This window comes from Schistocerca cancellata, chromosome 7 (assembly GCF_023864275.1).
Source record: "Schistocerca cancellata isolate TAMUIC-IGC-003103 chromosome 7, iqSchCanc2.1, whole genome shotgun sequence".
Classification (NCBI taxonomy): Eukaryota; Metazoa; Arthropoda; class Insecta; order Orthoptera; family Acrididae; genus Schistocerca; species Schistocerca cancellata.
In genome coordinates, this window is record NC_064632.1 from 258799528 (window position 1) to 258820154 (window position 20627).

The 20627-nt window shown below is 35.6% G+C and overlaps 1 protein-coding gene and 1 non-coding gene across 2 annotated transcripts in view; both read left to right on the plus strand.

The window, feature by feature from the left end:
- Positions 1-20627, plus strand: part of LOC126091969 (longitudinals lacking protein-like) — a 131332-nt gene that overhangs the window by 11866 nt on the left and 98839 nt on the right. The window lies entirely within an intron of this gene.
- Trnat-ugu (transfer RNA threonine (anticodon UGU)) lies at positions 18120-18194 on the plus strand. The gene has a single exon. It is a non-coding gene; the product is annotated as a tRNA-Thr (tRNA).

The following is a 20627-nucleotide window of genomic DNA, read 5'->3' on the forward strand; positions in this document are numbered from 1 at the left end:
TATGTTTAGGGGTCGTAATTGTGCCACATGCGAAGATTACACATCACACTATATTAAGAATATAACCCATTAAATAATGTGATCAGTGATGAATTTATTTATATTACAAAAATGGTGATGAAGCTGCTGCTTCTTTTTTAGGTGGAGAGATTGACGCTGATTACAGTAAACTGTGATTTGACTGTGAAAGTCTAGGCAGAATAATTTTTAAGATTTGATGCTTTGAAAAGTCACATATCAGATAACATCACATTCAAGTATACCTGGACATGAGCTTATACTCTTTTACTCTTATCATGTGGTCTTTACAGACCTATTGTATTCTTACTTCCAATTTCGTCCCATCCATATTCTTTTTGATTATTGCAAGGCTATATATTTTTAGTTGCTATGTTATATATATACATAACTACACATTTATACATGGCAGTTGTTAATGTACAGTGTTGAATGTAAATCCAAGCCAGGAGTGAAATTCTTATATGCCATTGCTTTATTTCGATTTGAGTGGCTTTATGAGCATTTTTAAGAGATGTAAAGAAGTATCAAACTGATTTATGGTTTTCTTATATACATATAATTAATGTTTGTCACACAAAATTGCAATCTCCTGGAGTAGTTGTTGTAAGGACTGGCAGACTAGTATACATCTGTGTGTTGCATTTTGATGATGAAATTTTGTGATATGTTTGTATTGTTGGTATGTTTTAAATGTATAAATAACTAATGACAATTCTGTTCAGTTAAAGACAGTTGTAAACTAAATTATGCTTTTGCTTGAGGGTCCACATTGGGTTCTTGTGCTTCAACATTTTGTGATAGTACTTATACTGTTATGTATAGTGTTCCTATTTTTCCCATAGTGGAAGAGTTCTGTGAAGTACAAATTGATAACTGTTTTCGAGAAGTAAATGTATTAGTTTTATTCTTCATATTTCTTTTGCTTCAGCACTGTGCTTTAGTATTTATAAGGTGATAAGCTTACTTTCTTTTTTAATTTAATGTAAATCTTCTTTACATGGGAAGTTTAAGTTTGCATGCTTTCATGCTTTTCAGTTTTTGTCTAAAATTTGTTTCATATTTGAACACAGTTGCATTCCTATGTTAACTTTCACAATTGCACATTTTGTTGAACTATTGTGTTTGTTAATATGCTCCAATGATTGGTTGTATATCTGCACCTGCTAACAGTTTGACAAAGAAAGAGATGGTTTCAGTTTTATATGTATCATTTCACTGTTTGGTGACCTGGAGTTAAAATATGAATAATAAATGGTTGTGATAACTGAGAATTAGTGCATGGATGTCTCTTTTTCCTTGTTTTTCATTTATTTGAACTATGGTGGTACCTATTATTAAAAGCAGCACTGTATATTTAATGCGGCTAACATACTTAGTCTCACCTTTATAGCAAAAGTGATTGCATATGAAGGCTGTGGGCCCATGTCTTGATGGTCACATTAACCTCTGGTTTCATGTTGACTACAACTGAAAGAATACTAATCCAATTCATATGTCAGGGTAAGAATCAGTTTTGACAGACATAACTTTACCCTCATTTCTAAACGGCTATGATGCTCCTTATATTTTTCTACTGCTAAAGCCATAGTTATTAGTCAGGCTCTGTCCCAAATAACTAAATAATGAGATAGCTTTCAGAGTTGGCATTTGTACTGTCACCACAATGGCCTTACATATATATTGTTTAAACTGACAGTTATCTGCACAAATCTGTTGGAAGTGAGTGAAGCTGTATGTACTATTTTGCTCCAAATGTACTTGCTTGCAAATGTGGATGTAGGCAAGAAAATCATAGCCATTAATATAGTTGGTTCACTTTTGCCACACTGCAAGCATAACATACATATTTCTTAGACAATTAACATTTAGTACACTGTCAAGTTTCCTGATATTTCCCAAAGATACCCAGCAAAATAATTCACTTGAGTTCCCACAAATGTGGCTGAAGAACAACTGCAGTTACGGCAAAGCTTTGTTACATTTGTGAATCGCATTTTCTCGGTGATAAAATACAATTGCAGTATTTGTCGAAGCATCTGAAAGTTAATAACAGTGATATCAGTGCACCTCTTCCAAACATCTACTAAACAAATTAAGTTAGGAGTCATTCACACATTGGAAGTCCAAAAATAGGATTAATAATGGTTGACTGTGTGTAAACAAAAAACCCCAGAGAAATATTTTTTTCATTCAGTTTCTTGGTGTTTCACAGAAGATAAACAGTAAAAATGTAGATCTCTTATGATGTTTGGTAGTAAATGGGATTAAGTGATACTCTTCAAAGCAAAAATTAATTTAACCAGGAATTTTTTTGATGTTGCGTGCCCTACCTTCCCCCACAAAAAGGAAATCAATATTCATATCTTGTGCAGTGCATTGTTCATCAGTTTGTTTATATCAGTTCCTTATGTCACACCATTTATATTCATCCATTTGTAGCTCTGTAGCATGTGAAGAATCAACAGTACATGGATGACAAATGAGAACAGCAGTAGCAAAGTTAAACTTTCAGTTTTGGTCCCTTGTGATCAGTTTGGAATATTGCATTCTTGTAAAGCGTCATGAGCAGTGTTCACTATTAGTTCTTGTACAGGATCTTCAAATTGAAAAAAAAATTATTAAATCCATATTCAGTGGTAGGCCACTGTCACAGTGCTGTGGAAGGTTAAGCAAAATTTCCACACTAGTCTATTAGGTGAGAATCAAAGTGTTAAGTAAATTTCTTTCATGAGGTGTCAATTAATTTTGCAGCAATTAGCATAGAACATAAAATATAAAATTGTATACCAGTACATTTTCCATCCCCCCCCCCCCCTCTCCCTCTCCCTCTCCCCTCCCTCCCTGTACCTCTCTTTACTTCACTTCAGGTATGAGAATGCAGAAAGAAAATTCTATTTGCTTGAAACAGACGGGTACAAGCTAGTGTACAATAACAAGCCCTATCAGTTATCTTAAGTACTCCAAATAACTGCCGAGCTAATATACCAAAGTGATCAGTCAATAAATTTCTGGCTGTATGTTTCTGCTTAGTTGTATATTCCTATTTATTACTTATGAAAAGTTGACAAAGCCACTGACTCCTTGAGACGTAACATGCACTTTAAGATTCATGGACAAATGAATAAATTTCCAATAATTTCCAATATAAGTAATAAACAGAAAAAGGGAAAAATGTACACTGACAATGAGTTCTAATTTAAAGCAACAAAACTATGTTATGAGATCAGATACATAGAGTGCATCATGATTATTATGCTGCTAACCGTTTTGTCCAGTTGTCAGCTACACTTGTCATGCTTCTTGTGAACGGGAATCCCAAGAAATTTAATAAACTTCTTAATATAATACAACTGTCTTCAGAGCTCTGTTTCTGCAATAACTACCCAGGGAGGAAACTATTGTTGGAGGAATTAATATTTTAAGCAGTCATTTAAGAACACTTCTAAATTAGCACATTTATCATCAGACTTTCATGTTTTTCAGCTGTTGTTGACATTCTGATACCACAGAAAACAAGTATCTGTTTTGCAAACATTATAGAACTGTCTCTGGCTCCAAAGTGGAATTGTTTATCCACATGTAACTGCATACAGCTCCCCACTACTATCTCACAATTCACATCATTTAAACAGTCTTTTTTTTTCATTTGGACATTGCTATTTCCAGCCAGCAGTTGTAATCGGCATAAATTTGAACTGTTTTCCTGACATGTAAATACTTTTTTATCTTCATTAACTCCATAATTAATATGAATCTTTTATTCAGTTCTGTAATTGTAGTAGGGTGACGTGTTTACTCACCTGATTTCCCTTTCCAAAGAAAGAAAATTGATTGCTACTTTAGTCTGAAGACTATATGTAAATTTTTTAGTTTTTCAATATTTGAGTTACAAGAGCACAAACTTGTAATCTCCATCCTCATTACAATGATTATTAAATTCACACAAACTCGTAAGTGATATATGTTTTTAACTTTCACTCTCCAAATAAAGCACAATGGAAGACCAATCATGACTGAGATGTAAATCTAGTTTAAATGCCAGAAATAAAATAACACTTTGTGTGCATGACAAGGGAAGTGTTTGAATGGGTGTTCTGGCGCTCCAAACTGCTTATTAATTCCACAGATTTTGTATACTTCAAATGTATTTGAGCAGTGGAAACTCCAGGTTAGAACATCAAAAATTTAAGGAAAAGAGATTACTACCTATCATAAATGTGACACATTAAGTGGCAGACGGGTGCAATTAAGATACTCTTACGTATTAGCTTTCAGCTACAATCATAGTAGGAAAGTGTAAGTGTCTTTTAGTTGTGCCTGTCTGCAACTTAATGTATCATCTTTACGATAAATGCAAGCTATCTTTTTGTTACATTGTTCAAATGTATCTGAGCTATCTAAGCATCTATTTATTTTCCATCCACTTATTTGCATGTCATATTCAGAAACTTTGCACTTGAAAGGTCAAGGAAATTGTGATTGTCACTTTTATATTCCTTTTGTGTGTCAAACTGCAAGCAGGTAGCTTTAATGCTCATTTCTTGATTCTGAATTTCTCTTGCCAAGCTTTATGGATTCTGTAAATCTGGAGAGTTCTGTGAAAGTTGAGTTAAATGAAATAAATATTGAAATTTTTTAAATAAGTCACACTATTAATGCACTCTCACTAATTGATTTTCAACAAATGTTACGTGGTTTGAAGTGTCACCATGGAACAGGAAAAAGCATGCTGCCTTAATATGCTGTAAATGTGTAAATATGACCTGTTAAATTGTTGAAATGTGCAGTAGATAGTTTTCCTTTGTCCTTTCTTTGTCATCTCAGCTGGTAGACATCTTGTAGTTGATGTATTGTCACACAATGCATGGACAATCCTGCAACGCAACAGTATCTTTCTCCTGTGACACAGATGCAATTGTAGAAATCAAGCATTTTTCAGTTTTATGTAGCTCTAGCTTTGAATGTCTTATGTTACTACAAAATGCATGGACGACTGTAAGATTATTTCTATCAGTTCCTTAGTTAAACATGTACCTTACAACTTCCCATAGTCAATATTTTCCCAAATGGTACTCCTAAGTGATTTTTTAAAATTATTTCTTAAATCACATAACCTTATTCTCATATGTGACCATTCACAAAGACTGTAGAAGTTTTTTTTATAGTGAATTTCACGTGAAATGGATGATGATTGTAATAATGGTGAAAATCAGTTGTTTTGAAGAACTATGCATTTTTAAGTACGATAATGAAGATCAGCAAACTTGATTGAACTGTTTTTAAGTGACTGTAAATAACCCCTGACTCTTGAAGAAGTTATTTTTTGTCATCTTTCTGCATTCTTCAAACAGTATTGTCACATGTTAGCTGCAGATACTTCTTAGTATGTGCTGAAGGCTGTGGTTTGCCTTTAACAAGGAGTTTTCCTTAATTGAAGTGATATTTTTCTATGAACGAGGACAACTGTTTGTTCGAAAGTATTGTTGCCAATGCGTTATATGGAATGTCAGCAAGAAACTGTAACAGTACCTGTGATAGTGTTTTTATCAGATATAGTCAAAGGATAATGGGTGTAGTTTATTTTAAACACTGTTGTAACAAACTAGGTGATAGGTGGCAATTTTATGCAAGTAGATAAAAGTAATGCATTAAAAAATTTTCATAGTACGTATTCTTTTTGCTACACCAGACATTCTGAAACTCTGAGAGATAAAAATATTGAACTGTCAGAAATACAGAGACAAAAACAATTGTCTCATGTTCTTGTAAATGAAAAATTCTTTTGCTTCTATGAGGAACTAATTTGGTCAAATTTATTTTTAAATTTGGTGAACTGGAATGTTTTTCTAAAGCTTTATAAATATTTATAGTTTTGTTTAACTGACTTACAAATCATACTGAAGGTGGCAGCACATTTTAAACAAATATTAAATATGGTCAAAACACCATAATTTTTGTGCAAATTAAGGATCAGATGCAGCATGGAGAATTCTGGGCAGATAAACTTGACCCATTTCCTTTCTGCTCCAACCTTTTTCTTGAAGATGAAAGTGACAGATTTGGTGTTAACAGCCCCAAGGAGTCACTTAGCTTGAAAACTGACAAATGAGATTAATGGTTTGGCCCAGAGTCTGAGATGAAAATTAAATATAAAATTAAAATTGTACAGTTCAATAAATGTGTGCAACACAAAGGACAACATCAGAATTACTATGCAGCAATTGTAGTTTGCTATCTGGAGGCTGCTGAGAAGCTATAAAAGCTGATGAAGGATGGGCATAGTAGTCAGAAAACAGCTTAAATATATATTTGATGGCAGTGCCAAATATGACTTTGAATAGAAAAAAATGTTTTCAAAGATATGGTATTCTAACCATCTCTATCCGAAAATTATAGTAATGTATAACAATAACGGATATTCCTGGATGGAGAAATACATAAAATGAGGGAAAGGGAACCAACCACCTGTAGTGGATTGATGCGTAGAGAACAGAAACACATACCAGAAAACAGCAGCCACACCTTAGCTATTGAAGACTAGCTTTTTTTTCTAGTAGTAGCATACAAATTCACACACACAGGCACCAAAGCGCACTCTGTGGGTTTGGGTGTCTGTGTGGTTGTGTGTATTATTTCTAGAAAAAGTGCTAGTGCTCGAAAGTAAATACGAGTGTTGTTTTCTGTTTTTGTGCTCCATGCATCGATCTGCTGTAGGTGAGTGCTTGCCTTTTCTTTATTTTTTTGTGTTGAAAATGAAAGCAACATTTTTGGGACAAGAAGAATCTTTGTAATTTAGAAGCAGCTACAACAAAAGTACACCAAGTTGGAGGAGGGACAGTCCCTTTAAATCCTTTCTTCTCTTGTGAGGTTTTATGTTATGTGCTCTAAATAGTCCCCATCTTAATCATTTTATGATTTTCCTCAGATAAGTTATATTTGGCATTAAAAGCTACAGATCCTAGATTTATCTGTAATTTTATCTTTGGTCGCTACTCATTTACAGTTATTTTATTTTGTTGTTGTTATCATGATTCATTCTTTCTATTTTTGTTCCTAACTATACTAACTTCTCTTTATCCAGTTATTATCTATATCCATATTTCTCCTCAGCGTGTCTTAGCAGCATTGCTTTTATTTATTTATTTATTTATTTATTGATTTTTTTTTTTTTTGTATAAAGATCTTTCAGCACATTGTTCTTCATTTGGTGCCTTACCATTTCATAGGCATTCATTGCCTTTGTGTACATTTGTAGACTATTTCCATGGCACAGTTTTCTCAGTTATCTATGTCATAACTACATTTACATCATATGATTTATCTTGTACATTATTTTCTATATAATCACACTACATCCATTATGAAGCCTCACATTTCCATGTATGTGCACATAAACGCTGATTGCTCACCTGTTTTACATGATCTCTTTGGCTTTTCTGCTATGTTCAGAATTTCTATGCCACCAGTAAATCTGTTGTGCTTTCTTTTAATTTTGAATTTATAAATTCAGAAAACTGCTTCAAGGCATATGTGTATTAACTCATTGGATGAGACAAGAGATCTAAATTGTGAAACTTACACAAAATGATGTAATATCACTAGCAGAGATTTCCATTGCTTTCATCTTAAGGACATGTGCTATAAGCTCTCCCTGAGAGTGCAATAATTAAAAACAATTTTGTCCAGGGCAATTTTTTGCTGAGATGAAATACTTTAATTTGAGGTCTACACATAGCACTGGACTTCCACAAAAAAATACTATAGTGGAGAATAAACTTGCAAGGAAACATGCCACTTTGACCTTTAATTCATGTATAGTTCCTTTTTCTGTTGTCACAGAAACTCTGTTGGCTATCAGGATTAAGTTGGCCTTATTTTAAATCATGTGACATTTGTCAATATAAAAATTAGTTTGTAACCACTCTTAGATGTCATTCTGGGACACACAAATATGAGTGTTTTGAACTGTATCTTAGTGTTTGAGAGATTGTATTCATTTTGTAAGGGCTGTGGGTATAATGTTCTTAGGGCAGTATGAGGTTGATGGTGTACAATAATAATCCTAAGGTATTGAACAGTACATATTTCCCATTATGAACTGGTTGGTGACTTTATTATTAAGAAAGCTATGTTTGATTGTGTTTGAAATTGGCACTTGTCATTCACAAAAATAGTTGTATTTGTGGAGATTGTTCAAAGAACATGAACGTTTGAAGTGTGTACATGCAGGAGATATTGTTTTATACGGGACTGACTTGTAATTAAAGCAGTGAAAATACCCTACTTCATTACTATAACTACCTGAATCAAAGTTCCTGAACATAAATTTTAATGTCAAGCAGTCATGTGAAATCCACATTGTTTTACAAACCAGATGGTCCTCATAAAAAATTTTATTGTAATTTTTATTGAGGTTTATATCACTGACTTTCCTTTATTTTCTATCTTATGTGTATTGCAATGATTATGTAGGAAAAGAAATTTTTTTTTCCTTAGCCGTTATCTCTGTAACATACCTGTGAACAACCTATTACATAATTTTCCGTTTACCTGTCCCAGCAAATGATGATATTGTTTTTATCTTTTGTTTTGACAATATTTATGTTGAGAGCTTTGGAAAGCTTTGAATGCTTTTGAGTGTTATTAAAAAAAAGTCTTCAAGAGAACTGGTAGGCCTCCATTTGTGAACGTTACTTTTTATATTGTCAGAATGTGGTATATTCTCCACCTTTTAATGTGAAATAAACCTGTTTATCTGGAAGAACATGTTGATGGAAGTCAACTTTATGAATGTTTTTGGTCATTATTTAGGTAAAATAAGTATAGTTTTATTTAAATTTTCTTTAAATGAATAGAATTATACACACAAGTGATGTATGATAAATTAGTTAACAATCATGTTCCTTTTGGCTTACATCTGTTGTAGCACATTATTAAGTTAGTGTGTACACTGATGTTTTTGCTATCTTTTGTAATTCTGTATAAATAATTGACATGCTTTATTATTTTTGTTTAAAAATTATGTTATTGTGCACCATTACATTTCTGTAATTGTAACAGATATTTATTTGTTTCCCATCCATTTACTTTCATTTTTGTTGTGTTTTGAGACAGAAAATGCATATCATAGATGTAACAGTTTTGGAAAATAAAACAGCATAAACTATTTTTATTGCTAATGATCTAACTGCTGACCTTTGCCATTGTGTCACAGACATGTGTAATAGATTATTGGTTTAACTACCATAGAGTCATAGTGCAATAAATACACACAACTTTAGATGGTGAACAGTACAGAGAGCAGAAATTGCCCACTGTAATATTTTGTTGTTATCCTCCCAGAATAACTTTCATTATAACAGTATGGTATATTTTGATTTGCTGGATCCAGTCTAAATATTTTTTACCTTGCTGTTTTTTCATGCTAATTATGCTTTACATTACAAATAATTTTATCAATTTCAATTAACCCAATTCCACATGTCAGCTGTGCAGTTCTTGGAGAACCCCCTGTGTAAATAGTGCTTTATTCATCCCATGATGTACATTTGCAATCAGTTTGGTTTTGCGTACATGAGACATGTCAGAAATATGTATTACAGTGTCTGTCATTTTCATACTAATAAATAAAAATAGAATACTAAAATGATATTTCTATAAATAGATATGTCTATTTGGTAGGATAGGTAACAAATTGTATCCAGCTCAAATTACCAGTTTGTCCTTAACAAGTTCATACACTGAGTATAAGCATTTCAGTATCAATGCCTCATAGACCTTTCTTTTCAGTTGACCTAACTTTATCTGCACTAACTTATCTCCTTTTAATTTATGGTAAATGTTCATTCTCATGTATTAATGAGTCTTGACAGACACTTGAATTCAGTGGGTGGGAAGCATAAAGTTTATATTTGTTTCTTGTTCACGCGTGTGACAAAAATGGTTTGCTTCAAATTATTTGCGATTGGTACACAAAAAGGTAATAATTTCATGAATATATAGATAAGAGAGAGTAAATATTTGTAGGTTTTCAAATAATGGATGACATGGCTCTTCATTTGCACATAATCTTAATGATTTTCTCTGTATCTTTAGTACCACATTATTTTAGCTGAGTTTTCCCAAAAAGCAGCACCAAGTCAACTAAGAGTCAAAATAACTCATATATGCTACTTTTGGTGTGTCCATGTTAGTTACAATTTATAATATTTGCACTGCAAATGCAAAATTGCTTAGTTTGTTTGATAGTTACTCAATGTTTGTCTTCAAGCACAAATTTTTATCCAAATGTAATCCTAAGAATTTGCATATACAGGCTATTCCAAAAAGAATGACCTAATTTCAAAACTCCATATTTATTGATAAAAGCATACTACAGACATGAGATAAATTGGAAAATACTCACAAAATCTTTCTAGAAAATTTTGAATATTTTGTAAAATGTTAAGACTTTTTATCAAAGTGAGAGGTATTTCCTTTGTTGCAATAGTCCATTATACTGATTTCAGATTTTGTTACATTTATAAAGAATTCATTGAAGCATTATTGAGTTTCCTTGAAGGTTCATTTTTTAAATTTCTTGTTTACAGACTTTAATGTCTAATTCAGATTTAATGACTGGCCACATGATCTTTGGCTTACTTTTGTGGTTTAAAATTATGCTTGTATTTGGCATTTGTCTAGCTGCTTTTATAACCTTATAATATAATTTTATAAAGTCTAACCTATCCAATGGAATCAGTATTTCTGTTGTGTTTTAATCCTCTGTGTAGTTGTTTTTTTCTTGGGGTAGAAATGATGATACACTTTAATTTTTTTGTTACTTTATTACCACAGGACCTAAGTGGAAATGCTTCAATGAAGACATCTAAAAAAAACTATTCAGAAATTTATCAATATTTGCATTATTTGACATACAGTTATCAAAACACCATTTTCTCTCTTTTCGCCTATTGCTAAATATGAACAAGTTTTCTTTGCCAAGTTCATTTTCATGTGGTTTCACATGTCTGAAATATGTGCTTGGAGAATATCCATACAATTCAGGGTGAAACCTTGAGCTTTCGATGATTTCCACCATTTTTTTCATCAGGGGCAACTGACTGTCAAAATTGCTCCTTTGGTGGCCTTATATAGCCCAAATTTGGGTTCTGATTGGTCGGTAGTCATGTCATACTGTCACAGATGATGTCAGTGTCTGTGCTGGTGGCACCACCACTCCTGCCATACTGTAAACATTGCATCGAATATCTCTGGCCCTTCTCTGCATCAAGAGCTCACTTCCATGCACAGCTAAGATTATATCTGCCATCACAGATGAAGTTTTTCTCACACATTCATATTTCTACAACCTCTTTAATTACAGAGTCCCAGTAGGTGGGAGTCTGGGACAAAACATCTGTTTCATCAAACAGTATTTGATGTTTAACTGTGAGCCTGTGCTCGGCAACTGCAGATTTCTCCAGTTTTTGATTTTTAATATATCTTTGATATTCCGCACAACAGTCAGAAATGGTGCAAATGGACAGGTGTAATTTCTTCTGCACTCTCATGGGATGCTGTAAATCCCAGGAATCCAGAGGCCAAGACACCCTTAACAGAGTGTAGCATCTGTTTTATCTTCTTAATAGGTTGGAAAATAGATCTGCTACCTCATCTTCCAAGGACTCTGCTTATTTTGCTAGATGTAGCATCTCAGAAGGGAAGGAATGCAATCAGTGGCTCATCACATGAATGTTCAATATTTTCACATTTCCTATTCTTGGAGAATGCTGACTTGATGTCATGTGACTCATAGCCATTCTTTTGGAACACATACTTCAGATCATTAATTTTTGGAATCCAAGGGGCTTGTCAGAAAACGGTTTTTGTTCTCTGTACCAGTGTATTTAAAGATGCTCTCATCTGGACCGGATGGTGAAAATCCTGGGCACTAAGGTATAAATCAGTGTGTGTTGCTTCTGGTACACTGAGTAGCTGAGACGTCCATCTGACTTTCATTGTATCAGAAGACATCAAATTAGCAGCCTTCCCTCTTTTGCTGTCTCAACAATGGACTGGATGTTTGTGTGCATGCTGTCCATAAGTTCCCTGGAAGTGCTCAAGAGCCTCTGCATTGTGAGGCCAGACCATAAATGTATTGTCAACATAATTATGAAATGAAGATGGACAAAGGAGAACCGAATTTAATGTGCATCTCTCAAAATGTTCCATAAAAAAGTTGCCAATTGCTGGAGACAACAGAGAACCCATAGCCATTCCGTCCATCATTTTGTAAAGTTTACTGCCATATAAGAAGTACATGGTCATCATAGCATGTTGGAACAACTTTATCATTTCAGGACAAAAATGGTCTGCCAACAGATTCAATGTGCCCATCAAAGGATTCCCTTTTGCCTGCTTTATTTCATCCTTTCATCAGTTAAATTCGACATCTTCTGTGATATCTCAGGATTATGCCTTGTCTTTTTACCTATACATATGTTTTCTGTTTTTCTGCTTAATACGCTATCTACTTAGCACTCTGCCTACTTTGATCATTCTCTTAAATGGATCACTTTACTATGCGTGCAGCCTTAACAACCACTTGGTACTCTGGCCACCACTCAACCCTACTCTTCAGAGATTACAGTAAGACAAAGATAGAACAGTAAGGCAAGGATACCTTACACCTATCAGGCAGTTAATGTCATCTGTGTACCGAGACTCAAACACAGACCATTATCTTTCATGCACAGATTTCTTACTGAATGACCTTTGCAGATGCATTTCAAGGTGCAAGTCAAAGCTTTAATCCGTCAGCATCGTCTCTTTTACTGAAGACAAGGATCTAGATTAGAGCCCTGATACACAGTTTTAATTGATCAGGAAGTTTGGTACAGTGTACCTTCTGCTGCAGAATAAAAGTTTCATTCTAGAGGCTTCAAGCTCTAAAATGTTCATAATAATAGCAGTGATGAAGATTTTCTATGGCTAATCCTGATCTAATCCTCCGTGAGACTTCCTTATTTGGGTGTTATTCCTCATGTGAATTTTGGATCAAATCAAATAAAATCATATTTTTATCATCATCTAACATGCCTCATACACTCGGAGATTGTAACATGTCAATTGTGACACTATATGCAGACAAATAAAATTAATCTAAGGTTGTAAGTAAAATACGCATGCTGTTACTTCTTTATGCATGCACTGTTTCACATGGTTATCATTCAAGAAATATTCTGCATTGTGATAGCATTTACTTTTCAGATAGTTTTCAGGTCTCTTTCAGTATATTTTTCTTTTTTTATTTATTTCATGCCCATAGAATGTATAGTTTTTTTTATGTAGTTGTAATCTGTGGGTAGGTGACATTTAACTTGCTCTATGTCTAGTCTCCTACTGATGCAAGAAGCAATTGCCTCAAAAATTGGGAGTTTCTCTCTGTTAAAATGAGTCATATCTAGATGTACATGCTTGGAGTAGACATTAGATTTAACTTTTCAAATGAAGATTTGTGATGGTCAGCTTAGCTCCTGCAGTAGCTCTGATAACCTGTAGTCTAGAAGCTTTGAGTAGATTAGTTAATTTAGAACCTCAGAAAATTATACTACACCTATGACTGGAACAAAATATGCATTGTATACAGTCTTTTTAACAGCTACATCAGTGATATTATATAATGACATTCATGACATAAACGAGACTTTTCAATTGACTCAGTATGCTGTCCACATGATTACTCCACAGCATATTTTTATTTACTATTACATCAAGACATTTGACACAGTTTGCAGTGTTCAGATTTTTGCCCTCATAGTGTATTTCGCTTATACATTGTGCAGATTGTTTTGTTGTGAAATTAACCATTTCTGTTTTTGCAAAATTTAATTTCATATCGTTATGTCTGGCCCATGTCTCTGCTTCCCCAAGTGTCTGGTCAATATGGAGATTAACTCTTCATCTGTTTTACAGTAGACAGTCACTGTTGAATCATCTACATAGAACATGGTACTGGTCTCAGCCTGGGATGGTGTATCATTGATCTAATACATAATTGGTAGTAGCTCCAATATGGAAACTTTTGGAATGCCTAATTGTTTGTGTTTCCAGCCAGAGCGAAATTTCCTGATGCTGTTATGAACAAGTACTCTTTATTTTCTGTTTGCAAAGTACAATGACATCCAACTAAATGCTTTTCTTGAAGACCATACCTTGAGAAGCAGATCTTAATTTACAGTATCAAAAACTTTTGAGAGTTCACAAAAGAGACCAGATACATACATTCTATTATCAAAATGTCTGCTATCTTATGTGACTTACTTATTGTTTGGGTTGTGCTGCAGCCTTTCCTGAAACCAAATAGATTGTGTAAGAACAGTGCTGTGGAATGAATTATAATTTTATATCTGATCAACTGCAGCTCTTTCAAATATTTTGGAGAAAATTGGTAACAATGAGATGAGTCTATAGTCCCTATTTCATATTGTTCACCCCTTTTATGAATTGGCTGAATTTTAGCATATTTTAGTTGATCTAGGAGACATACCTCATCAAAAGACTGACTGAATATGAGAAAGAATGAATATGCAGTGCTATCGTACACTATTTTTATTACTATGAGGAAGAATGAATATGCAATGCTATTGTAGGCTATTTTTATTATTCTAATGCTGACCTTATCACATCCCACAGAGATTAAATCTTTTAGGGCTATTGTGATTTTCATATCTGCACTCGAAACATGGGAAAACTTAAAATCTGAGCAATTTCTCTCTGTCGTACTAGGATTTGTACTTGGTGGAGAGCAGTCGGTGATTTTATTACAATTTATGAGGAAGTCATTGAAGAATTCACATATGACACTGGGATCTGTAACATCTCTACCATTTATCATTAGCATAAAGAGTTTTTTCTCTCCAATTCATTGCCAACTTTCCTTCTTAAACCAAACAGCTTAATAAAAAGAAGGCAGATTTGGGGTATGAGCTAGCTTTTGCCTCCATTTGTAGTTTACTCTTTATAGAAGTAGGCACTAATTCCTGCTTGTTATTTACTTTTATGGGACTCAGTCTGCTCTGTTACCGGTACAAAATGGAAGCATTCGTTGAATATACTCATGAATTCAATTGAAAAGTGCTTGTAGTTGTCATTCGTTGAAGTATGTTTCCTGACTGGTCACATGCTGAAGTTTGTGTTTATATTAATATTTTCACATTTTCTTGACTGAAGTTCCTACATACACACACCAAAAAAAGTTTTGCATCACCCCAGTTCCCAGAACTCCTGAAGATAGATATTGACTGTGGATATTGTATCACAGTCCCTTTGACTGTTCAGCAATGTCACTAAACCCGCCCAAAGATGTAAACAACCATGCACGAGCAGCGCCTATTAGATGGAAGGGGTCCGACAGCCGATAAGTTCCAGACATTCCACCACGGAGGAGATACACGGCTCATGTTATCTGTAGTTCAACCATGCCTAGACGTCCGCATTATTACTTTGTGCCATGAAGGGCTCTCAACAAGGGAAGAGTCTAGGCATCTTGGAGTGAGCCAAAGCGATATTGTTTGGACATGGAGGAGATACAGAGAGACAGGAACTGTCAATGACATGCCTTGCTCAGGCCGCCCAAGGGCTACTACTACAGTGGATGACCACTACCTATGGATTGTGGCTCAGAAGAACCCTGGCAGCAACACCACCATGTTTAATAATGCTTTTTATGCAGCCACAGAACATTGTGTTAAGACTCCAACTGTGTGCAATAGGCTGCATGATGCACAACTTCACTCCTGACATCCATGGCGAGGCCCATATTTGCAACCACGACACCATGTAGCATGATACAGATGGGCTCAACAACATGCCGAATGGACCGCTCAGGATTGGCATCATGTCCTCTTCACCAATGAGTGTTGCATATGCCTTCAACCAATCATCGGAGACGTGTTTGGAGGCAACCTGATCAGGCTGAACGCCTTAGATACACTGTCCAGCGAGTGCATCAAGATGGAGGTTCCCTGCTGTTTTGGGATGGCATTATGTGGAGCCGATGTACACCACTGGTGGTCATGGAATGGGCCGTAATGGCTGTACAATATGTGAATGCCATCCTCAGACTGATAGTGCAACCATATCGGAAGCATATTGGCAAGGCATTCGTCTTTGTGGATGACAATTCGTGCCCCCGTTGTGCATATCTTGTAAATAACTTCCTTCAGGATAATGACATTGCTCGACTAGAGTGGCCAGCATGTTCTTCAAGCATGAACCCTATCGAACATGCCTGGGATAGATTGAAAAGGGCTGTTTATGGATGACATGACCCACCAACCACTCTGAAGGATCTATGCCGCATCGCCATTGAGTGGAACAATCTGGACCAAAAGTGCCAAAAGTGAACTTCTGGATAGTATGCCACGATGAATACAGGCGTGCATCAATGCAAGAGGACGTGCTACTGGGTATCAGAGGTACCAGTGTGTACAGCAATCTGGACCACCACCTCTGAAGGTCTTGCTGAATGGTGGTGTAACATGCCATGTGTGGTTTTCATGAACAATAAAAAGGGTGGAAATGATGTTTATGTTGATCTCTATTCCAATTTTCTGTACCAGTTCCGGAACTCTCAGAACCGAGGTGATGCAAAACCTTTTTTTGATGTGTGTATTTTGCTTGTGCAGGCTGCATTTAATTTTCGTAATGATACAGTGTGTGCAGCTTGGTCTGATACTCCTAAATCTAGAATTATTTTTTACACTATAATTATAACTACTTACAATACTATAAATACATATTGAAGTAGTTGTTGCTGTAACTCTTGTACATTGATCAAAATTTGGATTTAGCCTATTTAAGGATATTAGATTCTTTAAATGTGAAGCAAATTTCTCATCTGTATTGAAGTCAGCACATATAATTAGGTTCTTATACAGTTTTTAATTTGTTAACTTTTTGTAGCAGTTTCAAATTTACCTGGGATTAGAGAGATTATATGATACAGTCCCAAAGGGTGCAATATATACTGATACACTTCAAGTTCTATACAATGACTTTTGAATGTAAGTGCGTCATTTAGATGGCTAAAATTCTCTCTGGTTTCATAGATTACCGATTATGGAACTAGTATGGAAGAGCCTCCATACCCATTAGCTGTAACAAAAACTGGCAATCAGTTTGTGGCTTGTAAGATTACTGATGAATGTTTTCAGTTTTAAGACACTGTTCATTTAGACATATAACTTCTACTGATTGTTTCATACTTCTTAACAGAATATACCGAGCGAGGTGGCGCAGTGGTTAGCACACTGGACTCGCATTCTGGAGGACGATGGTTCAATCCCATCTCCAGCCATGCTGATTTAGGTTTTCCGTGATTTCCCTAAATCACTTCAGGCAAATGCCGGGATGGTTCCTTTGAAAGGGCACGGCAGATTTCCTTCCCCATCCTTCCCTCACCCGCGCTTGCGCTCCGTCTCTAATGACCTCGTTGTCGACGGGACGTTAAACACTAATATCCTCCTCCTCCTCTTAACAGAATATGTATATTGTAAAGCTTCCTGATCATACCTTCAGAGGGACCTCCAATGTTTAAATGAATAACAAAATTACCACTTTGTATATTATCAGGCAAAACATTTTTAAAACTTATTTAATTATAAGGCAAAGGAACTTCCACCCATGTATTGAATACTTGTTCTGGATTGTTAATGTTAGGCTGACTTTGCCTTAGAATTAATGACTTTCTGTAGTTTTCCTGCACTGAGAATTTAGGGTGACGGCTTGTCTGACGTTCAGCTGCTTTTTGCATTATTTTGTCCACAGCTTTTTTTATATCTTATGCAAGTCTCTCGTTTGGACATGTTCGAAAGAACAGACACTATATCCATATAAATATATAGTTCTGGCAATGCCGCCCATTACCTCCTCCTTCTGTGCAGGTGCACACATATTCCCCAAACTCTTGCGGGACTTGGTAAGAATGTCTTCCATGATTAATGAGTGTGTTGTGGTGGGACACTACGAATGTAGTGTGTGGACATACAAGGTGAGAATGTGGGTCTCACAGGAGGCGTGCATGAGATAGTCCCTGCAGTCGCACTATCCTCTGTGCCCTCGGCGGCTCAGATGGACAGAGCGTCTGCCATGTAAGCAGGAGATCCCGGGTTCGAGTCCCGGTCGGGGCACACATTTTCACCTGTCCCCATTGATATATATCAACGCCCGTTAGCAGCTGAAGGTATTAATATAATTCTAATTGTGTTCTAGATGGCAGCAGGTCATCAGTGGTGTCCATTCTTTCGGACATGTCATATCCATAAAAGTATATCTTACCAGAATGGTTAAGTGTTCTTCATATGTTGTAAAAATAGCTTTGTCACAACTGTTGATGGCAAAAAGTCTTACATTTTTGAACATTGAACAGAAGTGTTTTAATTTTTGATTCTTTGCCAAATTTCACTATTCAGGGCAGACCAGTCTGCTGGATCAAATCTCAAAATCTCACCAGTAGATTCATCAGTATCACAGTTGTGGTTGATAGCAAATACAGGCTAACAACCAATTTGTTTATAAATGCACTGACCTCATTGCAGCAAATGTCATGTAGTCCTGATACAAGAACACTGGAGACCCTTTTAATAGAATTGGCACATTGTTACTCAGTATTGCTGGGCACCTTTCTGAGCTTCACCCAAGGCTTAATGACAGCCTTCACAATATTGAGCTCTTTGGCAGAGTTTGACACAAGGTTGGAAATATTGTGTCGTAGCTGTCTCCAAATTTTTGGGTTGGACTCCAAGTTGTATTCATTTTTGCATCCCTCGAGAACTGTTCTTTGCAGATTTTGTGTCTGTTTTTGACAGTCCACTTTTACACATGATTTTTAAGACAGCAGTGCTGTTTTTCACATTTTCAGATGTAGGCTTTACACTGGCTACCTTTGTATATGTTTAGGGCGTTGTTCCATATCTACTACTGTTACACTATTTTGTTCTGAAGTGTCCTTTTATGTTTTATCAGATTCAGAGCCTTTCTTGGTTAAATGTGAGCTATATGTTACAAAACTCTTATTTTTGTCCACTTTTAAAGTATTGTTTTATCCCAGACTTTTTCATCTGTGTTCTAGAGCAGCACATTTCATTTGGGTGCTTAGCTAAGACCATAGCCAATTCCCAGACTCCCCCTTCTATAACTCGGCTGAGATTCCATCTCTAAGGCCTCCTCCTACATTTATATCCATACTCTGCAAACCAGAGTGAATTGCATGGTGGAGCATACTTCCCGCAGTAGAATATTCTGTATTAAGGTTTCTTCCAGTTCTGTTCATGTATGAAGTGTGGAAGAATGACTGCCTGAAGGCATCTGTGGGCACTGTAATTAGTCTAATCTGGTCCCATGGAAGTAATACACAGGGGCCATGGACTAGTCCTGGCTTCATCACTTGATACTGATTCCTGGAATTTTGTGACCAGGTGTTTGCAGGATGGTCGAGATCTGCCCTTGCGCACCTGCCAGTTCTGATTTTTCGTCTTTTCCACAATGCTCTCCTGCGACTATTCATGCTATCCTTTGTACACATTCAGTATTTCCCGTTACCCCTGTCTGGCACAGGTCCCACATGCATAAGGAATATTCTAGTGTGGGTCGCATGAGTGTTTTGTAAGCAATCTCGTTTGTAGGTAGATTTCATTTTCCCTGTATTCTACCAATGAAACGAAGTCTGTCACTTCCTTTACCTACCGCTGAGCCTATGTGATCATTTCATTAAATGATTTTTTTTTTTTTTTTTTTTTTTTTTTTTTTTTTTTTTTTTTTTTTTTTTTTTTTTAGTGAAATGCACAGTTTTACATCTCTGAACATTTTGTGTCAGTTGGCAGATTTCGAACCACTTAAAAATCTTATCAATATCTGACTGTGTAGCATAACCATTACCTGCACAAGCATGCCTGGTAGCTGCACCTCCACTGAATCTGGCAGAAAATTTGGTGGTGGGGACCGTATACCACTAATAATGTGGTCTGCACTGGATTTGCATTTCAGATACTTGAAATGCACTTAGATGTCGATTGAATTACTGTTTATGGCCAGATTGAATCTAACCTATTGTAGTTACCATAAAGATAACCAGACAGCCACACACTGCAATATTGTTAGAGTGCAGTAACATAACACTGGAGTAACTACTCACTAAATTCACATTTGGCAAACATATGTAACTAACATGTTGGTTGTTGGGGTTAACATAGCAACTGAAAAGGATCGCTGGATATTTGTGCAACTTTTTTCAGTTGGTACTCCATTACAGATAACTACACTGTCTTTGAACATTCTGAAGTTATCACTAATACTGTCAGCCTGCGCATTAATGTACAACATGAACAACAAGAATTCTCAATCTTTGCACACACCTGGAGTTCCTTCGAAGTTTCTTTACTGTGGAGGACCAGGGAGTACTTGCATGATTCAATTCTTACACAACTGTTCAGATGAGTGGTATCAGGATGATTCAGGAGGAGTGTTGCATAATTTGTGATGTGATTCTACCAGTGAACATAAATCAAAAATGTCCTGTGAACATGTGTCCAATTTTTGATCATTACGAAACTGGAGTGGGTTGC